Here is a 22,363-nt window from a genome sequence, read left to right as displayed (position 1 = left end):
GTGGTTAAAGGTGTGCACCACCACATCTGGATTCTGCACTGTATTTTTATTTAAAAAAACAAAAAAACAAAAAAAAAACGCTTGTATGTCACAAAACCGATCTGTCTCCAACTCAGAGTATGGCTCCTGTGCGTGTATGAAAATCAGTATAAGTGTAGTTAATCTAAGTTTTTAAATTTTATTTTTTCATTGCAGATTGAATCCCTCTCTAGAACTTCTGAATGTTTCTTACCAGTGGGAGTGTTCCCTGTACAGCAAAGCCAATGGCTTAACTTTGGGGAGCGCTGGGACAGCGTAGGCTCTGCTATGCTTGGTGGAACTTGAGTTTGGAGGACACAGGGCTTTCTGTGATGACAACATGACTCACAGCAAAGGAAGATCTGTCACCTGCAAGACAAGTGGCAGCCCCGACAGTGGAGGAGGTTTTGTCAACTGGACTTTAAATCTAAACACCATTCAGTCTGACAAGTTTTTGAACTTACTTCTAAGCATGGTGCCAGTCATCTACCAGAAGAACCAGGACGACAGGCATAAAAGCGAATGGCCTTTGGCAGGACAGGCTGTCGGGCGGAGCGCAGACCTTCAGCAAGAGGTCAGGCCACATCTGGACTACCACGAGTTCTTGGAGCAGGCCTTCTACGGCGGCGGCGGTGGGCATGCGCCAGCCAGCGGCAGCCCCAAGTACGACTACTATGCCAGCTATAGCTACTGCGACTGAAGGGAGGCTTCGGAAACCACCGCCATGCTGCAGGACGAAGATCTGTCCAGTGAGGGCAATGATGTTATTGTGGAAACAAACCGGAAGCTCCGGAAGGAGTCCAGCGGAGTCATGGCTCTGCAGATTCTCATGCCGTTCTTTTTTTTTTTTTATTAAGAAAAGAAGAAAAAAAAAACATAAACAAAAAACAAGTTTCCACCTCCTCCCAGCCTCCCATTTCCCTCCCCCTCCTCCCATCCTTCTCCCCCTCCCCCCACTCCTCTCCCTCTCCCTCTCCAGTCCACAGAGCAGTCCAGGTTCCCTGCCCTGTGGTAAGTCCTAAGTCCTCCCGCCTCCGTCCGTATCTAGGAAGGTGAACATCCAAACTGGCTAGGCTTCCACAAAGCCAGCTCATTAAGTAGGATAAAAACCCCGTGCCATTGTCCTTGGCGTCTCATCAGCCCTCATTGTTCGCCATGTTCAGAGAGTCCGGTTTTATCCCATGCTTTTTCGGTCACAGTCCAGCTGGCCTTGGTGAGCTCCCAGTAGATCAGCTCCACTGTCTCAGTGGGTGGGTGCATGCCTCGTGGTCCCGACTTCTTTGCTCATGTTCTCCCTCCTTCTGCTCCTCAGTGGGACCTTGGGAGTTCAGTCCAGTGCTCATGTGTGGGTCTCTGTCTCTATCTCTATCCATCACCAGATGAAGGTTCTATGATGATATGCAAGATATTCGTCAGTATTGCTCTAGGATAGGGTCATTTCAGGTTCCCAATCCTCAGCTGCCCAAGGAACTAACTGGGAACCTCATCTTGGGCACTTGGGAGCCCCTCTAGGGTCAAATCTCTTGCCAACCCTAAAGTGGCTCCCTTAACTAAGAATTGTGGTTCCGTGCTCCCCTATCCACCTTTCCTTTATCCCAATTCTCCTGATTCCCCAAGTCCCCCCTCCTTCCCTTCTACCTTTTCTCTCCCCGTCTCCCCTTACCCCCATCCCACCCCACCCCCAAGATCCTAATTTTCTCCCCGGCAATTTGGTCTACTTCCCTTAGCCAAGAGGATAACTATATGTTTTTCCTTGGGTTCACCTTCTTACTTAGCTTCTTTAGGTTCACCTATTGTAGACTCCGTGGCCCTTATTTATGGCTAGAAACCAATTATGAGCGAGTACATCCAATGTTCATCTTTTTGGGTCTGGGACACCTCACTCAGGATAGTGTTTTCTATTTCCATCCATTTGCATGCAAAATTCGAGAAGTCATTGTTTTTTACCGCAGCGTAGTACTCTAGCGTGTATATATTCCATATTTTCTTCATCCATTCTTCCATTGAAGGGCATCTAGGTTGTTTCCAGGTTCTGGATATTACAAATAATACTGCTATGAACATAGTTGAACAAATGCTTTTGTCATATGATAGAGCATCTCTTGGGTATATTCCCAGGAGTGGTATTGCTGGGTCCAGGGGTAAGTTGATCCCGAATTTCCTGAGAAACCGAAACACTGACTTCCATAGTGGTTGCACAAGATTGCATTCCCACCAGCAATGGATGAGGGTACCCGTTCCTCAACAGCCTCTCCAGCAAAGGTTATCCTTGGTGTTTTTGACTTTAGCCATTCTGACAGGTGTAAGATGATATCTCAAAGTTGTTTTGATTTGCATTTCCCTGATTGCTAAGGAAGTTGAGCACGACTTTAAGTGTCTTTTGGCCATTTGAACTTCCTCTGCTGAGAATTCTCTGTTCAGTTCAGTGCCCCATTTTTTAATTGGGTTAATTAGCATTTTAAAGTCTAGTTTCTTGAGTTCTCTATATATTTTGGAGATCAGACCTTTGTCCGTTGTGGGGTTAGTGAAGATCTTCTCCCAGTCAGTAGGTTGCCTTTGTGTCTTAGTGACTATGTCCTTTGCTTTACAGAAGCTTCTCAGTTTAAGTAGGTCCCATTAATTCAATGTTGCCCTTAATGTCTGTGCTTCTGGGGTTATACATAGGAAGCGATCTCCTGTGCCCATCTGTTGTAGGGTATTTCCCACTTTCTCTTCTATCAGGTTCAGTGTGTTCGGGCTGATATTGAGGTCTTTAATCCATTTGGACTTGAGTTTTGTGCATGGTGATAGATAAGGGTCTATTTTCATTCTTCTACAGGATGACATCCAGTTGTGCCAGCACCATTTGTTGAAGATGCTTTCTTTCTTCCATTGTATACTTTTAGCTCCTTTATCAAAAATTAGGTGTTCATAGGTTTGTGGGATAAAATCCGGGTCTTCTATATGATTCCATTGGTCGACTTCTCTGTTTTTATGCCAGTACCACACTGTTTTCATTACTGTAGCTCTGTAATAGAGTTTGAAGTCAGGGATGGTAATGCCTCCAGAAGATCCTTTATTGTATAGGATTGTTTTGGCTATCCTGTGTTTTTTGTTTTTCCATATAAAGTTGATTATTGTCTTCTCCAGATCTGTGAAGAATTTTGATGGGATCTTGATGGGGATTGCATTGAATCTATAAATTGCCTTTGGTAGAATTGCCATTTTTACTATGTTGATCCTCCCAATCCAAGAGCAAGGGAGGTCCATCCATTTTTTGGTATCCTCTTCAATTTCATTCTTCAATGCCTTAAAGTTCTTGTCCAATAGATCTTTCACTTCCTTGGTTAGATTTACCCCAAGATATTTTACGCTGTTTGTGGCTATCGTGAATGGTGAAGCTTCTCTGATTTCCCCCTCTGCTTCCATATCCTTTGTGTATAAGAGGGCGACTGATTTTTTGGAGTTGATCTTGTATCCTGCCACATTACTAAAGCTGTTTATCAGCTGTAAAATTTCTTTGGTGGTGTTTTGGGGGTCGCTTAAGTACACTATCATATCATCTGCGAATAACGAAAGTTTAACTTCTTCCTTTCCAATTCGAATCCGCTTGATCCCATTATATTGTCTTATTGCTATTGCTAGAACTTCAAGCACTATATTGAAGAGGTATGGCGAGAGTGGACATCCTTGTCGTGTTCCTGAGTTAAGCGGGATGGCTTTGAGTTTCTCTCCGTTTAATTTGATGTTAGCTGTCGGCTTGCTGTATATAGCTTTTATTATATTTAGATATGACCCTTGTATCCCTAATCTCTCCAAGACTTTTAACTTAAATGGATGTTGAATTTTGTCAAATGCTTTTTCGGCATCTAATGAAATGATCATATGGTTTTTTTCTTTCAGTTTATTTATATGCTGGATTACATTGATAGATTTTCGTATGTTGAACCAGCCCTGCATCTCAGGAATGAAGCCTACTTGATCATAATGGATAATTTTTCGGATGTGTTCTTGGATTCGATTTGCCAGTATTTTGTTGAGGATTTTTGCATCGATATTCATGAGTGAGATTGGCCTGTAGTTCTCTTTCCTGGTTGAGTCTTTGAGTGGTTTTGGTATCAGAGTAATTGTGGCTTCATAAAAGGAGTTTGGTAATGACCCTTCTGTTTCTATATTGTGGAATACATTAAGGAGTATAGGTATTAGATCTTGGAAGTTCTGTTAGAATTCCGCATTGAAACCATCTGGTCCTGGGCTTTTTTTGGTAGGGAGGTTTTTGATAACCTCTTCTAATTCTTCGCGACTAACAGGTCTATTTAGATTGTTCACCAGGTCCTGATTTAACTTTGGTATATGATATTTATCTAAAAAAGTATCCATTTCCTTTACATTTTCCAATTTTGTGGCATATAGGCTTTTGTAGTAAGATCTAATGATTCTCTGAATTTCCTCTGTGTCTGTGGTTATGTCCCCCTTTTCATTTCTGATCTTATTAATTTGCAAATTCTCTCTCTGCCGTTTGATTAGCTTGGATAGTGGTTTGTCAATCTTGTTGATTTTCTTCAGGAACCAGCTTTTTGTTTCATTGATTCTTTGGATTGTTTTCTGTGTTTCTATTTTGTTGATTTCAGCCCTCAGTTTGATTATTTCCAGTCTTCTACTCCTCCTAGGTGAGTCTGCTTCTTTTGTTCTAGAGCTTTCAGGTGGGCTGTTAAGTCTCCAATGTGAGCTTTCTCTGTTTTCTTTAAGTGGGCACTTAGTGCTATGAACTTTCCTCTTAGGACTGCTTTCATAGTGTCCCATAAGTTTGAGTATGTTGTTTCTTTATTTTCATTGAATTCCAGGAAGACTTTAATTTCTTTCTTTATTTATTCCTTAATCCAGGTATGGTTCAATAGTTGACTGTTCAGTTTCCATGACTTTGTATGCTTTCTGGGGGTAGCATTATTGCTGAATTCTAATTTTAATCCATGGTGATCTGATAAGACACAGGTGGTTACTAATATTTTTTTGTAACTGTGGATGTTTGCTTTGTTACCGACTATGTGGTCGATTTTCGAGAAGGTTCCATGAGCTGCAGAGAAGAAGGTATATTCTTTCCTATTTGGATGGAATGTTCTATAGATGTCTGTTAAGTCCATTTGATTCATTACCTCCATTAATTCTCTTATTTCTCTGTTAGGTTTCTGTCTGATTGACCTGTCCATTGGTGAAAGAGGAGTGTTGAAGTCTCCTACTATTAGTGTGTGCGGTTTGATGGCTGCCTTGAATTTTAGCAATGTTTCTTTTATGTACGTGGGTGCTTTTATATTAGGGGCATAGATGTTCAGGATTGAGACCTCATCCTGATGAACTGCTCCTGTTATGAGTATCAAATGCCCCTCTCCATCTCTTCTGATTGATTTAAGTTTGAAGTCAACTTTGTTAGAGATTAGTATGGCCACACCTGCCTGTTTCTTAGGTCCATTTGCTTGATAGGCCTTTTCCCAGCCCTTTACTCTGAGTAGGTGCCTGTCTTTGTGGTTGAGGTATGTTTCTTGTAAACAGCAGAATGTTGGATCCTGTTTTCTTATCCAATCTCTTAGCCTGTGCCTTTTTATAGGTGAGTTGAGTCCATTGACATTAAGTGATATTAATGACCAGAGGTTGTTAACTCCGGTCGTTTTTTTTTAGTCATAGAGTTTGTGTGTTTCCCTTCTTTGTTTTGTGTTGGTGAAGGGTCTCTAGATGTCTGAGTTATTGTGGTCATTGTTGGACTCCTTGGTTAGTGATTTTCCTTCAATTACTTTCTGTAAGGCTGGATTTATGGCTGTGTATTGTTTAAATTTGTTTTTATCCTGGAAAATTTTATTTTCTCCATTTATAGTGAATGAAAGCTTGGCTGGGTATAGTAATCTGGGCTTGCACCCATGGTCTCTCAGTTTCTGCAATACATCTATCCAGGACCTTCTGGCTTTCATGGTTTCCATGGAGAAGTCAGGTGTAAGTCTGATAGGTTTACCTTTATAAGTAATTTGCCTTTTTTCCTTTGCAGCTCTTAATATTCTTTCCTTATTCCGTATGCTTTGTGTTTTGATAATTATATGGCGAGGGGATGTTTTTTTTTTTTTAATCCAGCCTATTCGGTGTTCTGTATGCTTCTTGCACCTTCATAGGTGTATCTTTCTTTAGGTTGGGAAAGTTTTCTTCTATAATTTTATTAAATATATTTTCTGTACCATTGAGCTGCACTTCTTCTCCTTCCTCTACTCCTATTATTCTTAGGTTTGGTCTTTTTATTGTGTCCCATATTTCCTGAATGTTTTGTGATGAGAGTTTGTTGGACTTGCTGTTTTCTTTGATCAGTGTGTTTATTTTCTCTATGGTATCTTCAGAATCCGAGAGTCTTTCTTCTATCTCTTGTATTCTGCTAGTTATGCTTGTTTCTGTAGTCTCTATTCATTTACCTAGATTTTCCATGTCCAGCCGGCCCTCTGTTTGTGTTTTCTTCTTTGCCTCCATTTCAGTGTTCAGGTCTTGAACTGTTTCCATTATCTGTTTGATTGTTTTTCCTTGGTTTTCTAGGGTATCATTCACTGATTTATTCAATTCTTCAAACTTTCTGTTATATTTCTCATCCATTTCTATAAGGGTGTTTTTTACATGCTGTTTAAGGGTGTCAATCACTTTCATGAAGTCAATCTTTTCTCCTTCTTCTTGATTAAGGGGTTCTTGTCCTCCCGTTGTGTGGTCGCTTGTTTCTGGTGGCTTCATGTTGCTTTTCAGCTTGTTGGGCTAATTCTTGCCTGGACGTCGGCCCATCTCTTCTTCCAAATGCTCCCTATGGATCTTCTTTTAGCCGATCAGGTCTCCTTGCCTACCAAACGCTGGCTCTCCCCAATGTTGGCTCTCCTGGCGCCGAGAGATCAGGCCTCCGTGCTGGTTGGGCAGCTCGCAAACAAAGCACCTACCCCGCTTGGTGCAGGCAGGCCACAGAAACAAAGGAACTGCTGCCCGCCCGGGAGCCCAGAGTACTCGGACCCAGCGCCCAGTTAGGCTGGGCTGGGCGATGCCACGCGCCAAAAGAGGGCAGTGGGGCCAAGTGGGGAGGGCTCTGGACAGAAGCTGGGTGGGCCAGGAAGAAAGAGGCAGCACCCAGGGAGTAGAGGCCCTGCAGAGAGCCCAAGAAGGACAGGGGGCCAAGAAACCCCCGAGCTCCCCGTTCCAGGCTGGCGCCGTGGGCCAGAAACTCACCCCAATGCTGGGTCTCCTGGCGCCGAAAGATCAAGCCTCCGTGCTGGTTGGGCAGCTCGCAAACAAAGCGCCTACCCTGCTTGGTGCAGGCAGGCCACAGAAACAAAGGAACTGCTGCCCGCCCGGGAGCCCCGAGTACTCGGACCCCTCCCATGCCGTTCTTGCTGGCCGGCTTTGGAACAGTTTCTGCCGGCATGGTTTTGGACATAGTACAGGTGAGTTTCCATCTTCAGTTTCGCACACTGTGTGTGTGCCCGCGCTCGTGTGTGCCAGAGGCCAACCGTGGGTGTCTTCCTGTGGCGGGGTCTCTCAGTTCTATCTGGAACTGACGGATTCAACTGGCAGCCAGTGACGCTCTAGGGGTCTTGCCTGCCTCTGCCTCCTCATCATTGGGGTCATGTGCATGCCAACGTGCTTGGCTCTCCGGGTTTTTAATTGATTGATTGATTCGTTACTTTGAAACAGGAATTTCCACATCTCCTGGCTCTTCTGGAATTCACTGTGTGGATCAGGCTGGCCTTGAACTCACAGAGATCCAGCTGCCTTTGACTCTGCCTCCCAAGTGCTGGGGTTAAAGGCATGTGGCATCATGTTCTTTTTTTTTAAAACATAGGTTCTGAGTGTTGAATCTGGGTCCTTATGCTTACTCACCCAAACCCTTCCTCTCCTCCCTTCTCCCCTCCCCTTCTTTCTCTTTTCCTTTCCTCCTCCATTTTCCCCTCTTTCAATAGAGTCTCACTCTATACCTTTGAGCTTGCAGTCTTTCCTGCCTTAGCGCCTCCCCCAAGTGCTGGGATCACAGGTGTGCACACATCTGGCTTGACTTCATGTTTTCTCATTCAGTTGCTTTGCATAGGATAACATCTTTGCGGTGCTGACAGTGGACCATCACGTGTGGCAGGAGCCTGAGCTGTATCCCCAGCGGTCAAGCATTATCTTAGATTTGACGTATTCCTTGCAAATAAAGTAACTCTTTTGCAAACCCCAAAATAAGCCAAGTAAAAGAAAAGCCCAGTCAGCAAGCAGTCTTTTGAAATAGTTTATTTTAAAAGAAAATTTCCATATGCTCATTGAAATGTGTTCAAACAATGTAGCACTAAAATAAGGACTAACTTCTGTTCCTCATCTCCACACCCAAACTGCTGCTCCTCTTTGTCTTCACCCTCCCTCCTTCACCTCCTCCACCTCTTCCACCTCTGCCCCAGCCTCCATTTGTGTGTGGTTCTGGAGATGGTGCCCACGGCCTCCTGTATGTCAGGCAGGTTCGCAGTCCCCCAGCTTACGTCCCCAGTGCCCAAAACATTTTTTTTTTGCGTTTGTATTATTGTATTTAAGACAGGGAAGCAATGCCAGGCAGGGTGGTGCACGCCCTAATCCCTGTACTCAGGAGCCCAGCCTGGTCTACTTACTGAGTTTTAGGCCAACCAGGGCACAGGGTGAGACCCTGTCTCAGTGACAGAAAAGGAGAAGCAACGTTAGAAGCAGAAGCCCAGGGTCTTTAGAGATGTCCTCGTTCTAAAGAGCAGCTGTTCCTCTTGTCCCCAGCACTGGGAGGTGTTCAGGAACGTGACAGAAGTGTTCATTCTAGTCCCTGCGCTGCTCGGCCTCAAAGGGAACCTGGAAATGACGTTGGCATCCCGACTATCCACCGCAGTAAGTTTTCCCCTGCGTCCCAGAGTGTGTGCCGCCTAGTCCTCCCTTAGAAGAGTCTGTGTGACAGGCGGGTTGCTTTCCTCCATCTGATGAGTTTCTGGACCTCGGAGTTGTGGGAAATAGTTTTGACTGACACGGTGCCCTGAAAATTCTTGGGGTTCTCTCACATGGGAATGCAGACCTGCCTTCCCTTATCAGCAAATGCTTGCCTCCGTCGGTGCCAGGCCACACTGGCCGTGTTTATCAGGGTGCGATGCATTGTATGTGGGGGTGGTTGGTAGAGTTGAAATTAGAATCCTGTGTATGCTCTTCTCCAATCTGACCCGTTAAAATATATACTGCTGACCTTTTCATATCAGTTGATCAACATTAGATACTTTATTGGCTCTATTATTTTTAAAGATAGGGTCTCAGATTTGCTATGTAGACCAGGTTGGCCCTGAACTCACAAGAGATCCCCCTAGCTCTGCCTCCTAAGTGCTGGAATTAAAGGCATGTGCCAACACACAGGGCTACATCTTTTTATAGTATATAACCCCACAATTTGATTTATCATCCACCATTGAATCTATAAACATAGGGACCGGGGGAATGACTGAGACGTTGAGAGCACTTCCTTGGGGGGACTAGGTTTCCGTTTCTACCGTAACTCCAGTTCCAGGAGATCCGATGCCCTCTTCTGGCCTCCAGGCACCAACCATGTGGTGTGCATACATGAGGCAAACACTTGGAAATAAAAAAGTATTTTTTTTTTAGATAAGTGTCACTCTGTAGCCCTGGCTGGCCTGGGACTCTTTATGTAGCCCAAACTGGTCTTAAGCTCAGAGATCTTCCTGCCTCTGGCTCCCAAGAGCTGGGATTGAAGATATGCACCAGCATTCCCGGCATGACAGTTAATATAAGTGAATGAGAGTGGACAAACTTCTGAAGTCAGAAGAATGGTAGAGCAGACCAAGGTGTTATACTGCTTTATCTAGTGGTTCACTTAAAGCTCAGCTGAGTCTGCCTGTTTGCCAAGCATGATTTCACTTGGTACCTGAAGCGGGACGACTTGGACAAATCCCCGAAACAACGGGTCATTGCTCTTAGCAACCTGCTGACCGCCATTGTGTGCTTCTGTAAAATCTCGCTTGCTTTCCTGCCCCGCCTTGTGGTTTTAGTGTGTAAAATTGGGGGCCGGAGAGATTGCTCAGCTATTAAAGGCTAGCTAGGCTCACAACCGAAAATACAAGAGATTACAGACTGGACCTGGGACCGGAGCCTTTCAGGAACTGTTCTGGCTTATTCCAGAGATTCCCCATAGCAGATCATTTCAGCTACCAACGGGGGAGGGGAGAATTAGTGCAGGTCATGTGGTGAAGGCTGACTTGGGAGGGCGGCTTCAGATCACGTCTGTGGAGGTCACTGATCCCTACATGGAGCTCATCCTTCTGAGCAGGCGCTGTGTAAACTGGAAGCTAAACAAGGGCAGTGAGTCACACCAGGATCTGAGAGGAGGAGACCATTCTGCAAATGTCATTTAATCAGATCGATAATGGTTCCTTTTATTAAAAAATTTATGTATATGAATATTTTGCTTGACTGTACACGTGTGTGCCTAGTGCCCCCAGAGGCCTGAAGAGGGCCTCAGATTCCTTGGAACTGCAATTGTAAATGATTGTGAGCAGCCGCATGGGTGCTGGGAATTTAACTGCTTTCTCTGCAAGCACAGCAAGTGCTCTCAATTGCTGAGACATCCCTCCAGTCCCAATATCAGCTCTCCATACGACGCATTCTAATTAGGGATTTGCTGTTGTTTTGATTAGTTTTTCAGAGAGGGTCTCTACTGCCTGACTGTCCTAGAACTCACTATGTAGAACTCGGAGAGATCGGCCTGCTTCTGGCCCCCGATTGCTGGGAGCAAAGGCTCTTGTCACCACCACCTGGCAATTATTTTTCTCTTAAGATCTGAAAGTTCAACCTAACATTTAGAATTCATGATTTTCCTCTGGCGAGGCCACACCTCCTAATCTTTTAACCTTTTCAAATAGTGCCATTCCCTGGTGACTATGCATTCAAATATGAGTCTGAAAGCAAGACAAAAGAAACAAACAAACAGCAACAACAAAACCCCAGAGAGGTAGAGCTAGGCGTGGGGGTGGGTGGCTGCAAGCACTTAGGAGGCTGAAGCAGAAAGGACACGGATTTAAAGGTAGCCGGTGGCACATGACAAGTTCTAGTCCAGCTTGGGTGGCATCATTCAGATCCTGTCTCATGGTAACCAACCAGTCATGGTAGCACATGCCTTTAATACCAGCCCTTGGGCGACAGCTGCAGGTGGATTTTATGAGTTCAAAGCTAGCCTGGTCTACATAGATGTTCCAGGACAGCCATAGTGAGACCCTATCTCAAAAAAAGGAAGAAAAGAAGGAAAACCAGCCAACCTCTCCACACACCTCCTCACCACAATGATGATAGAAAACCAATATGTAAGAGGAACTGTACATTTATTTAAAAGGATTACTTGGACAGAAGGTCCTTAATCTTGTACTCTGTAAAACAGTGCTGGCATCGTAGAACTTGCTAATAGCCAGTCGCTGTTTGCAGAGATAGCAATTATTTTTCTGGAAACTTCTAGAATAAAAAGTGTGCTTGGAAGAGGAGGAAAGAAGTGTGCTTCTTTCACGGTGTGAGATGATTAAAATCTGTTATTCCAGTTTTGAAAAGATTCTGACCTGGAACTGATACATGAGTATAAATTCATGCTTTTCCTTCCTCTTCTCTTACTCTGTATTTGTATTTTCAAACCCAAGGTTTAAGGATCCGTTCTTTTCTCAAGTCATGATATGATATAATAAATACATTTAAAACTCTTAAGGCCAAAAAAAAAATAAGTTACAGGGGCTGGGAAGATAGCCCAGCGGACAGAGTGGCTGCCATGCAAGTGTGGGGATCTGTTGTGGTCCAGAACCTGATGCTTACAAAAGCCAGAGGTGGCGCTACATGGTTGTCATCCCAGTATTGGGGAGGCAGAGACAGGTGCAGGCCTGTGAGACAGCTGGGCTGGAAAACTAAGGGGAGGACCCCTGGGGTGCCCTCTGCACAAGCTTGTATGCACAATACAGATGTGCACCCACACACACAAAAATCATGAATACACCGCACAACACTATTTTTAAAAACAATCGAATAATGAAATTCTGATAAATGGTTAAATTTTAAATTTACTACTTATTCATTACTCTAGTACCTTATTGTTTAATCGTGACCTTGACTGACATGCTGAATTTCGGTGCAGCTGCTTGGTCACCTGACACCCAGCTGGAATGTGTGTTTGTTGTATCCCCAGCCTTTGCTTTTAAGAAGGAAAAGCAAAAAGCATATGAGGGTTGTTTTCATTTTTAACTGTGGTTTTGAGGAAGACCATGAGGATTGCCTAGACCTGAGTCTAGGAGGCGTCTTCCAGGAGAAACGGAGGGAGAGGTCTTGGAAGCGCTGGAGGAGGAAGACTGTGTTACAGGAAGGGAGCAGAGAGGCGACTCCTGTTTCACTTGAGCAAAGCGGACTTTGTTCTGATAAATACGGCTACGACCACAGTCATTGAAGCAACTTGGTCCCTTTGCCAGGAGTGACGTTTTGGTTCAGTTACCTCAGAGAAATTGATCGAGAAGTATATGTTGTTCTTGAGCCTTGTCCAGCATTGTTTAGACTCATAATGGATTAGCTGTGCTTTTCTGATTTAAATAGGCCCTGCTGTAGGGAATCCAGTTAAAAAAAGAATATATTTTAAATAAGATTTTCTGTCTTTAATCCACATGTTAATATTGTCTCATAAAGGTGAATCTAGTCTCTTTGCCGGGTGGGTATCAAGGCAGTGTGCTGGCTAGTTTTATGTCGATTTGACATAAGCTAGAGTTATCGGAAAAAAGGGAACCTTTGTATGTGTGTGTGTGGAGGCGTGCCGTGTGTATGTGGCCTGTGTATGTATGTGAGTGTCTGTGTGGAGGCGTGCCGTGTGTATGTGGCATGTGTGTGTATGTATGTATGTATGTATGTGAGTGTCTGTGTAGAGGCGTGCTGTGTGTATGAGGCATGAGTATGTATTTGTATGTGTGTGTGTGGAGGCGTGCCGTGTGTATGTGGCATGTGTATGTATGTGAGTGTCTGTGTGGAGGCGTGCCGTGAGTATGTGGCATGTGTGTGTATGTGTGTATGTATGTATGTGAGTGTCTGTGTGGAGGCGTGCTGTGTGTATGAGGCATGAGTATGAATTTGTATGTGTGTGTGTGGAGGCGTGCCGTGTGTATGTGGCATGTGTGTGTATGTGAGTGTGTGGAGGCGTGCTGTGTGTATGAGGCATGAGTATGTATTTGTATGTGTGTGTGTGGAGGCGTGCCGTGTGTATGTGGCATGTGTGTGTATGTGAGTGTCTGTGTGGAGGCGTGCCGTGTGTATGTGGCATGTGTGTGTATGTGTGTATGTATGTATGTGAGTGTCTGTGTGGAGGCGTGCTGTGTGTATGAGGCATGAGTATGTATTTGTATGTGTGTGTGTGGAGGCGAACCGTGTTTATGTGGCATGTGTGTGTATGTGAGTGTCTGTGTGGTGGCGTGCCGTGTGTATGTGGCATGTGTGTGTATGTGTGTATGTATGTATGTGAGTGTCTGTGTGGAGGCGTGCTGTGCGTATGAGGCATGAGTATGTATTTGTATGTGTGTGTGTGGAGGCGTGCCGTGTGTATGTGGCATGTGTGTGTATGTGAGTGTCTGTGTGGAGGCGTGCTGTGTGGATGAGGCATGAGTATGTATTTGTATGTGTGTGTGTGGAGGCGTGCCGTGTGTATGTGGCATGTGTGTGTATGTGAGTGTCTGTGTTGGCGTGCCGTGTGTATGTGGCATGTGTGTGTATGTGTGTATGTATGTATGTGAATGTCTGTGTGGAGGCCTGCTGTGTGTATGTGGCATGTGTGTGTATGTGTGAATATATGTATGTGAGTGTCTGTGCGGAGGCGTGCTGTGTGTATGAGGCATGAGTATGTATTTGTATGTGTGTGTGTGGAGGCGTGCCGTGTGTATGTGGCATGTGTATGTATGTGAGTGTGTGGAGGCGTGCCGTGTGTATGTGTCATGTGTGTGTATGTGTGTATGTATGTATGTGATATCTGTGTGGAGGCGTGCTGTGTGTATGAGGCATGAGTATGTATTGTATGTGTGTCTGTCTGGAGGCATGTGTGTGTATGTGTGTATGTATGTATGTGCTGTCTGTGTGGAGGCGTGCTGTGTGTATCAGGCATGAGTATGTATTTGTATGTGTGTGTGTGGAGGCGTGCCGTGTGTATGTATGTATGTGAGTGTCTTATGGAGTCGTGCCGTGTGTATGTGGCATGTGTGTGTATGTGTGTATGTATGTATGTGAGTGTCTGTGTGGAGGCGTGCTGTGTGTATGAGGCATGAGTATGTATTTGTATGTGTGTGTGTGGAGGCGTGCCCTGTGTATATGGCATGTGTATGTAAGTTGTATGTGAGTGTCTGTGTGGGGCATGCCGTGTGTATGTGGCATGTGTGTGTATGTGAGTGTCTGTGTGGAGGCGTGCTGTGTGTATGTGGCATGTGTGTATGTGAGTGTCTGTGTGGAGGCGTGCTGTGTGTATGAGGCATGAGTATGTATTTGTATGTGTGTGTGTGGAGGCGTGCCGTGTGTATGTGGCAGGTGTATGTATGTTGTATCTGAGTGTCTGTGTGGAGGTGTGCCGTGTGTATGTGGCTTGTGTGTGTATGTGAGTGTCTGTGTGGAGGCGTGCTGTGTGTATGAGGCATGAGTATGTATTTGTATGTGTGTGTGTGGAGGCATGCCGTGTGTATGTGGCATGTGTGTGTATGTGAGTGTCTGTGTGGAGGCGTGCCGTGTGTATGTGGCATGTGTGTGTATGTGTGTATATATATATGTGAGTGTCTGTGTGGAGGCGTGCTGTGTGTATGTGGCATGTGTGTGTATGTGAGTATATATGTATGTGAGTGTCTGTGTGGAGGCGTGCCGTGTGTATGTGGCATGTGTATGTATGTTGTATGTGAGTGTCTGTGTGGAGACGTGCCGGGTGTATGTGGCATGTGTGTGTATGTGAGTGTCTGTGTGGAGGCGTGCTGTGTGTATGAGGCATGAGTATGTATTTGTATGTGTGTGGAGGCGTGCCGTGTGTATGTGGCATGTGTGTGTATGTGAGTGTCTGTGTGGTGGCGTGCCGTGTGTATGTGGCATGTGTGTGTATGTGTGTATATATGTATGTGAGTGTCTGTGTGGAGGCGTGCTGTGTGTATGAGGCATGAGTATGTATTTGTATGTGTGTGTGTGGAGGCGTGCCGTGTGTATGTGGCATGTGTGTGTATGTGAGTGTCTGTGTTGGCGTGCCGTGTGTATGTGGCATGTGTGTGTATGTGTGTATATATGTATGTGAGTGTCTGTGTGGAGGCGTGCTGTGTGTATGAGTCATGAGTATGTATTTGTATGTGTGTGTGTGGAGGCGTGCCGTGTGTATGTGGCATGTGTATGTATGTGAGTGTGTGGAGGCGTGCCGTGTGTATGTGGCATGTGTGTGTATGTGTGTATGTATGTATGTGAGTGTCTGTGTAGAAGCGTACTGTGTGTATGAGGCATGAGTATGTATTTGTATGTGTGTGTGTGGAGGCGTGTCGTGTGTATTTGGCATGTGTGTGTATGTGAGTGTCTGTGTGGAGGCGTGCTGTGTGTATGAGGCATGAGTATGTATTTGTATGTGTGTGTGTGGAGGCGTGCCGTGTGTATGTGGCAGGTGTATGTATGTTGTATGTGAGTGTCTGTGTGGAAGTGTGCCGTGTGTATGTGGCTTGTGTGTGTATGTGAGTGTCTGTGTGGAGGCGTGCTGTGTGTATGAGGCATGAGTATGTATTTGTATGTGTGTGTGTGGAGGCGTGCCGTGTGTATGTGTGTGTATGTGAGTGTCTGTGTGGAGGCATGCCGTGTGTATGTGTCATGTGTGTGTATGTGTGTATGTATATATGTGAGTGTCTGTGTGGAGGCGTGCTGTGTGTATGTGGCATGTGTGTGTATGTGAGTATATATGTATGTGAGTGTCTGTGTGGAGGCATGCTGTGTGTATGAGGCATGAGTATGTATTTGTATGTGTGTGTGTGGAGGCGTGCCATGTGTATGTGGCCTGTGTATGTATGTGAGTGTCTGTGTGGAGGCGTGCCGTGTGTATGTGGCATGTGTATGTATGTTGTATGTGAGTGTCTGTGTGGAGACGTGCCGGGTGTATGTGGCATGTGTGTGTATGTGAGTGTCTGTGTGGAGGCGTGCTGTGTGTATGAGGCATGAGTATGTATTTGTATGTGTGTGTGTGGAGGCGTGCCATGTGTATGTGGCATGTGTGTGTATGTGAGTGTCTGTGTGGAGGCGTGCTGTGTGTATGAGGCATGAGTATGTATTTGTATGTGTGTGTGTGGAGGCGTGCTGTGTGTATGTGGCAAGTGTGTGTATGTCAGTGTCTGTGTGGAGGCATGCCGTGTGTATGTGGCATGTGTGTGTATGTGTGTATGTATGTATGTGAGTGTCTGTGTGGAGGCGTGCTGTGTGTATGTGGCATGTGTGTGTATGTGTGTATATATGTATGTGAGTGTCTGTGTGGAGGCGTGCTGTGTGTATGAGGCATGAGTATGTATTTGTATTAATGTGTGTGGAGGCATGCCGTGTGTATGTGGCATGTGTATGTATGTGAGTATGTGGAGGCGTGCCGTGTATATGTGGCATGTGTGTGTATGCGTGTATGTATGTATGTGATGTCTGTGTGGAGGCGTGCTGTGTGTATGAGGCATGAGTATGTATTTGTATGTGTGTCTGTCTGGAGGCATGTGTGTGTATGTGTGTATGTATGTATGTGATGTTTGTGTGGAGGCGTGCTGTGTGTATCAGGCATGAGTATGTATTTATATGTGTGTGTGTGGAGGCATGCCGTGTGTATGTGTGTATGTATGTACGTGAGTGTCTTGTGGAGGCGTGCCATGTGTATGTGGCATGTGTGTGTATGTGTGTATGTATGTATGTGAGTGTCTGTGTGGAGGCGTGCTGTGTGTATGAGGCATGAGTATGTATTTGTATGTGTGTGTGTGGAGGCGTGCCGTGTGTATGTGGCATGTGTATGTATGCTGTATGTGAGTGTCTGTGTGGAGGCGTGCCGTGTGTATGTGGCATGTCTGTGTATGTGAGTGTCTGTGTGGAGGCGTGCTGTGGGTATGAGGCATGAGTATGTATTTGTATGTGTGTGTGTGGAGGCGTGCCGTGTGTATGTGGCATGTGTGTGTATGTGAGTTTCTGTGTGGAGGCGTGCCGTGTGTATGTGGCATGTGTGTGTATGTGTGTATGTATGTATGTGAGAGTCTGTGTGGAGGCGTGCTGTGTGTATGAGGCATGAGTATGTATTTGTATGTGTGTGTGTGGAGGCGTGCCGTGTGTATGTGGCAAGAGTGTGTATGTGAGTGTCTGTGTGGAGGCGTGCTGTGTGTATGAGGCATGAGTATGTATTTGTATGTGTGTGTGTGGAGGCGTGCCGTGTGTATGTGGCCTGTGTATGTATGTGAGTGTCTGTGTGGAGGCGTGCTGTGTGTATGTGGCATGTGTGTGTATGTATGTACGTATGTATGTGAGTGTCTGTGTAGAGGCGTGCTGTGTGTATGAGGCATGAATAGGTATTTGTATGTGTGTGTGTGGAGGCGTGCCGTGTATATGTGGCATGTGTGTGTATGTGAGTGTCTGTGTGGTGGCGTGCCGTGTGTATGTGGCATGTGTGTGTATGTGTGTATGTATGTATGTGAGTGTCTGTGTAGAAGCGTGCTGTGTGTATGAGGCATGAGTATGTATTTGTATGTGTGTGTGTGGAGGCATGTCGTGTGTATTTGGCATGTGTGTGTATGTGAGTGTCTGTGTGGAGGCGTGCCGTGTGTATGAGGCATGAGTATGTATTTGTATGTGTGTGTGTGGAGGCGTGCTGTGTGTATGTGGCATGTGTGTGTATGTGAGTGTCTGTGTGGTGGCGTGCCGTGTGTATGTGGCATGTGTGTGTATGTGTGTATGTATGTATGTGATTGTCTGTGTGGAGGCGTGCTGTGTGTATGTGGCATGTGTGTGTATGTGTGTATATATGTATGTGAGTGTCTGTGTGGAGGCGTGTTGTGTGTATGAGGCATGAGTATGCATTTGTATTAATGTGTGTGGAGGCGTGCCGTGTGTATGTGGCATGTGTATGTATGTGAGTATGTGGAGGCGTGCCGTGTATATGTGGCATGTGTGTATGTGTGTATGTATGTATGTGAGTGTCTGTGTGGAGGCGTGCTGTGTGTATGAGGCATGAGTATGTATTTGTATGTGTGTGTGTGGAGGCGTGCCGTGTGTATGTGGCATGTGTGTGTATGTGAGTGTCTGTGTGGAGGCGTGCCGTGTGTATGTGGCATGTGTGTGTATGTGTGTATGTATGTATGTGAGAGTCTGTGTGGAGGCGTGCTGTGTGTATGAGGCATGAGTATGTATTTGTATGTGTGTGTGTGGAGGCGTGCCGTGTGTATGTGGCATGTGTGTGTATGTGAGTGTCTGTGTGGAGGCGTGCTGTGTGTATGAGGCATGAGTATGTATTTGTATGTGTGTGTGTGGAGGTGTGCCGTGTTTATGTGGTATGTGTGTGTATGTGAGTGTCTGTGTGGTGGCGTGCCGTGTGTATGTGGCATGTGTGTGTATGTGTGTATGTATGTATGTGAGTGTCTGTGTGGAGGCGTGCCTTGTGTATGTGGCATGTGTGTGTATGTGTGTATATATGTATGTGAGTGTCTGTGTGGGGGCGTGCTGTGTGTATGAGGCATGAGTATGTATTTGTATGTGTGTGTGTGGAGGCGTGCCGTGTGTATGTGGCATGTGTATGTATGTGAGTATGTGGAGGCGTGCCGTGTATATGTGGCATGTGTGTGTATGTGTGTATGTATGTATGTGAGTGTCTGTGTGGAGGCGTGCTGTGTGTATGAGGCATGAGTATGTATTTGTATGTGTGTGTGTGGAGGCGTGCCGTGTGTATGTGGCATGTGTGTGTATGTGAGTGTCTGTGTGGAGGCGTGCTGTGTGTATGAGGCATGAGTATGTATTTGTATGTGTGTGTGTGGAGGCGTGCCATGTGTATGTGGCCTGTGTATGTATGTGAGTGTCTGTTTGGAGGCATGCCGTGTGTATGTGGCATGTGTGTGTATGTGTGTATGTATTTATGTGAGTGTCTGTGTAGAGGCATGCTGTGTGTATGAGGCATGAGTATGTATATGTATGTGTGTGTGTGGAGGCGTGCCGTGTGTATATTGCATGTGTATGTATGTGAGTGTTTGTGTGGAGGTGTGCCGTGTGTATGTGGCATGTGTGTGTATGTGTGTATGTATGTATGTGAGTGTCTGTGTGGAGGCGTGCCCTGTGTATGAGGCATGAGTATGTATTTGTATGTGTGTGTGTGGAGGCGTGCCGTGTGTATGTGGCATGTGTGTGTATGTGAGTGTCTGTGTGGAGGTGTGCCGTGTGTATGTGGCATGTGTGTGTATGTGTGTATGTATGTATGTGAGTGTCTGTGTGGAGGCGTGCTGTGTGTATGAGGCATGAGTATGTATTTCTATGTGTGTGTGTGGAGGCGTGCCGTGTGTATGTGGCATGTGTGTGTATGTGAGTGTCTGTGTGGAGGCGTGCCGTGTGTATGTGGCATGTGTGTGTATGTGTGTATGTATGTATGTGAGAGTCTGTGTGGAGGCGTGCTGTGTGTATGAGGCATGAGTATGTATTTGTATGTGTGTGTGTGGAGGCGTGCCGTGTGTATGTGGCATGTGTATGTATGTGAGTGTGTGGAGGCGTGCCGTGTATATGTGTCAAGTGTGTGTATGTGTGTATGTATGTATGTGATATCTGTGTGGAGGCGTGCTGTGTGTATGAGGCATGAGTATGTATTGTATGTGTGTCTGTCTGGAGGCATGTGTGTGTATGTGTGTATGTATGTATGTGCTGTCTGTGTGGAGGCGTGCTGTGTGTATCAGGAATGAGTATGTATTTGTATGTGTGTGTGTGGAGGCGTGCCGTGTGTATGTATGTATGTGAGTGTCTTATGGAGTCGTGCCGTGTGTATGTGGCATGTGTGTGTATGTGTGTATGTATGTATGTGAGTGTCTGTGTGGAGGCGTGCTGTGTGTATGAGGCATGAGTATGTATTTGTATGTGTGTGTGTGGAGGCGTGCCCTGTGTATATGGCATGTGTATGTAAGTTGTATGTGAGTGTCTGTGTGGGGCGTGCCGTGTGTATGTGGCATGTGTGTGTATGTGAGTGTCTGTGTGGTGGCGTGCCGTGTGTACGTGGCATGTGTGTGTATATGTGTATATATGTATGTGAGTGTCTGTGTGGAGGCGTGCTGTGTGTATGAGGCATGAGTATGTATTTGTATGTGTGTGTGTGGAATCGTGCCATGTGTATGTGGCATGTGTGTGTATGTGAGTGTCTGTGTGGAGGCGTGCTGTGTGTATGAGGCATGAGTATGTATTTGTATGTGTGTTTGGAGGCGTGCTGTGTGTATGTGGCAAGTGTGTGTATGTCAGTGTCTGTGTGGAGGCATGCCGTGTGTATGTGGCATGTGTTTGTATGTGTGTATGTATGTATGTGAGTGTCTGTGTGGAGGCGTGCTGTGTGTATGTGGCATGTGTGTGTATGTGTGTATATATGTATGTGAGTGTCTGTGTGGAGGCGTGCTGTGTGTATGAGGCATGAGTATGTATTTGTATTAATGTGTGTGGAGGCATGCCGTGTGTATGTGGCATGTGTATGTATGTGAGTATGTGGAGGCGTGCCGTGTATATGTGGCATGTGTGTGTATGCGTGTATGTATGTATGTGATGTCTGTGTGGAGGCGTGCTGTGTGTATGAGGCATGAGTATGTATTTGTATGTGTGTCTGTCTGGAGGCATGTGTGTGTATGTGTGTATGTATGTATGTGATGTCTGTGTGGAGGCGTGCTGTGTGTATCAGGCATGAGTATGTATTTATATGTGTGTGTGTGGAGGCGTGCCGTGTGTATGTGTGTATGTATGTACGTGAGTGTCTTGTGGAGGCGTGCCATGTGTATGTGGCATGTGTGTGTATGTGTGTATGTATGTATGTGAGTGTCTGTGTGGAGGCGTGCTGTGTGTATGAGGCATGAGTATGTATTTGTATGTGTGTGTGTGGAGGCGTGCCGTGTGTATGTGGCATGTGTATGTATGCTGTATGTGAGTGTCTGTGTGGAGGCGTGCCGTGTGTATGTGGCATGTCTGTGTATGTGAGTGTCTGTGTGGAGGCGTGCTGTGTGTATGAGGCATGAGTATGTATTTGTATGTGTGTGTGTGGAGGCGTGCCGTGTGTATGTGGCATGTGTGTGTATGTGAGTTTCTGTGTGGAGGCGTGCCGTGTGTATGTGGCATGTGTGTGTATGTGTGTATGTATGTATGTGAGAGTCTGTGTGGAGGCGTGCTGTGTGTATGAGGCATGAGTATGTATTTGTATGTGTGTGTGTGGAGGCGTGCCGTGTGTATGTGGCATGAGTGTGTACGTGAGTGTCTGTGTGGTGGCGTGCCATGTGTATGTGGCATGTGTGTGTATGTGTGTATGTATGTATGTGATTGTCTGTGTGGAGGCGTGCTGTGTGTATGTGGCATGTGTGTGTATGTGTGTATATATGTATGTGAGTGTCTGTGTGGAGGCGTGTTGTGTGTATGAGGCATGAGTATGCATTTGTATTAATGTGTGTGGAGGCGTGCCGTGTGTATGTGGCATGTGTATGTATGTGAGTATGTGGAGGCGTGCCGTGTATATGTGGCATGTGTGTATGTGTGTATGTATGTATATGAGTGTCTGTGTGGAGGCGTGCTATGTGTATGAGGCATGAGTATGTATTTGTATGTGTGTGTGTGGAGGCGTGCCGTGTGTATGTGGCATGTGTGTGTATGTGAGTGTCTGTGTGGAGGCGTGCCGTGTGTATGTGGCATGTGTGTGTATGTGTGTATGTATGTATGTGAGAGTCTGTGTGGAGGCGTGCTGTGTGTATGAGGCATGAGTATGTATTTGTATGTGTGTGTGTGGAGGCGTGCCGTGTGTATGTGGCATGTGTGTGTATGTGAGTGTCTGTGTGGAGGCGTGCTGTGTGTATGAGGCATGAGTATGTATTTGTATGTGTGTGTGTGGAGGTGTGCCGTGTTTATGTGGCATGTGTGTGTATGTGAGTGTCTGTGTGGTGGCGTGCCGTGTGTATGTGGCATGTGTGTGTATGTGTGTATGTATGTATGTGAGTGTCTGTGTGGAGGCGTGCCGTGTGTATGTGGCATGTGTGTGTATGTGTGTATATATGTATGTGAGTGTCTGTGTGGGGGCGTGCTGTGTGTATGAGGCATGAGTATGTATTTGTATGTGTGTGTGTGGAGGCGTGCCGTGTGTATG

The 22,363-nt window shown here is 45.8% G+C and overlaps 1 pseudogene; it reads left to right on the top strand.

Moving 5' to 3' along the window:
* The first annotated feature begins 282 nt into the window (after positions 1–282).
* Positions 283–22,363, top strand: part of LOC121444511 — a 77,885-nt pseudogene continuing 55,804 nt past the window's right edge.

The sequence above is a fragment of the Microtus oregoni genome, unplaced genomic scaffold, assembly GCF_018167655.1.
Source record: "Microtus oregoni isolate MIOR12 unplaced genomic scaffold, Mior012 000129F_ref0000347, whole genome shotgun sequence".
NCBI classification, from domain to species: Eukaryota; Metazoa; Chordata; class Mammalia; order Rodentia; family Cricetidae; genus Microtus; species Microtus oregoni.
The sequence above is the reverse complement of the archived record's forward strand: the minus strand, read 5'-3'. Positions and strand labels throughout refer to the sequence as shown.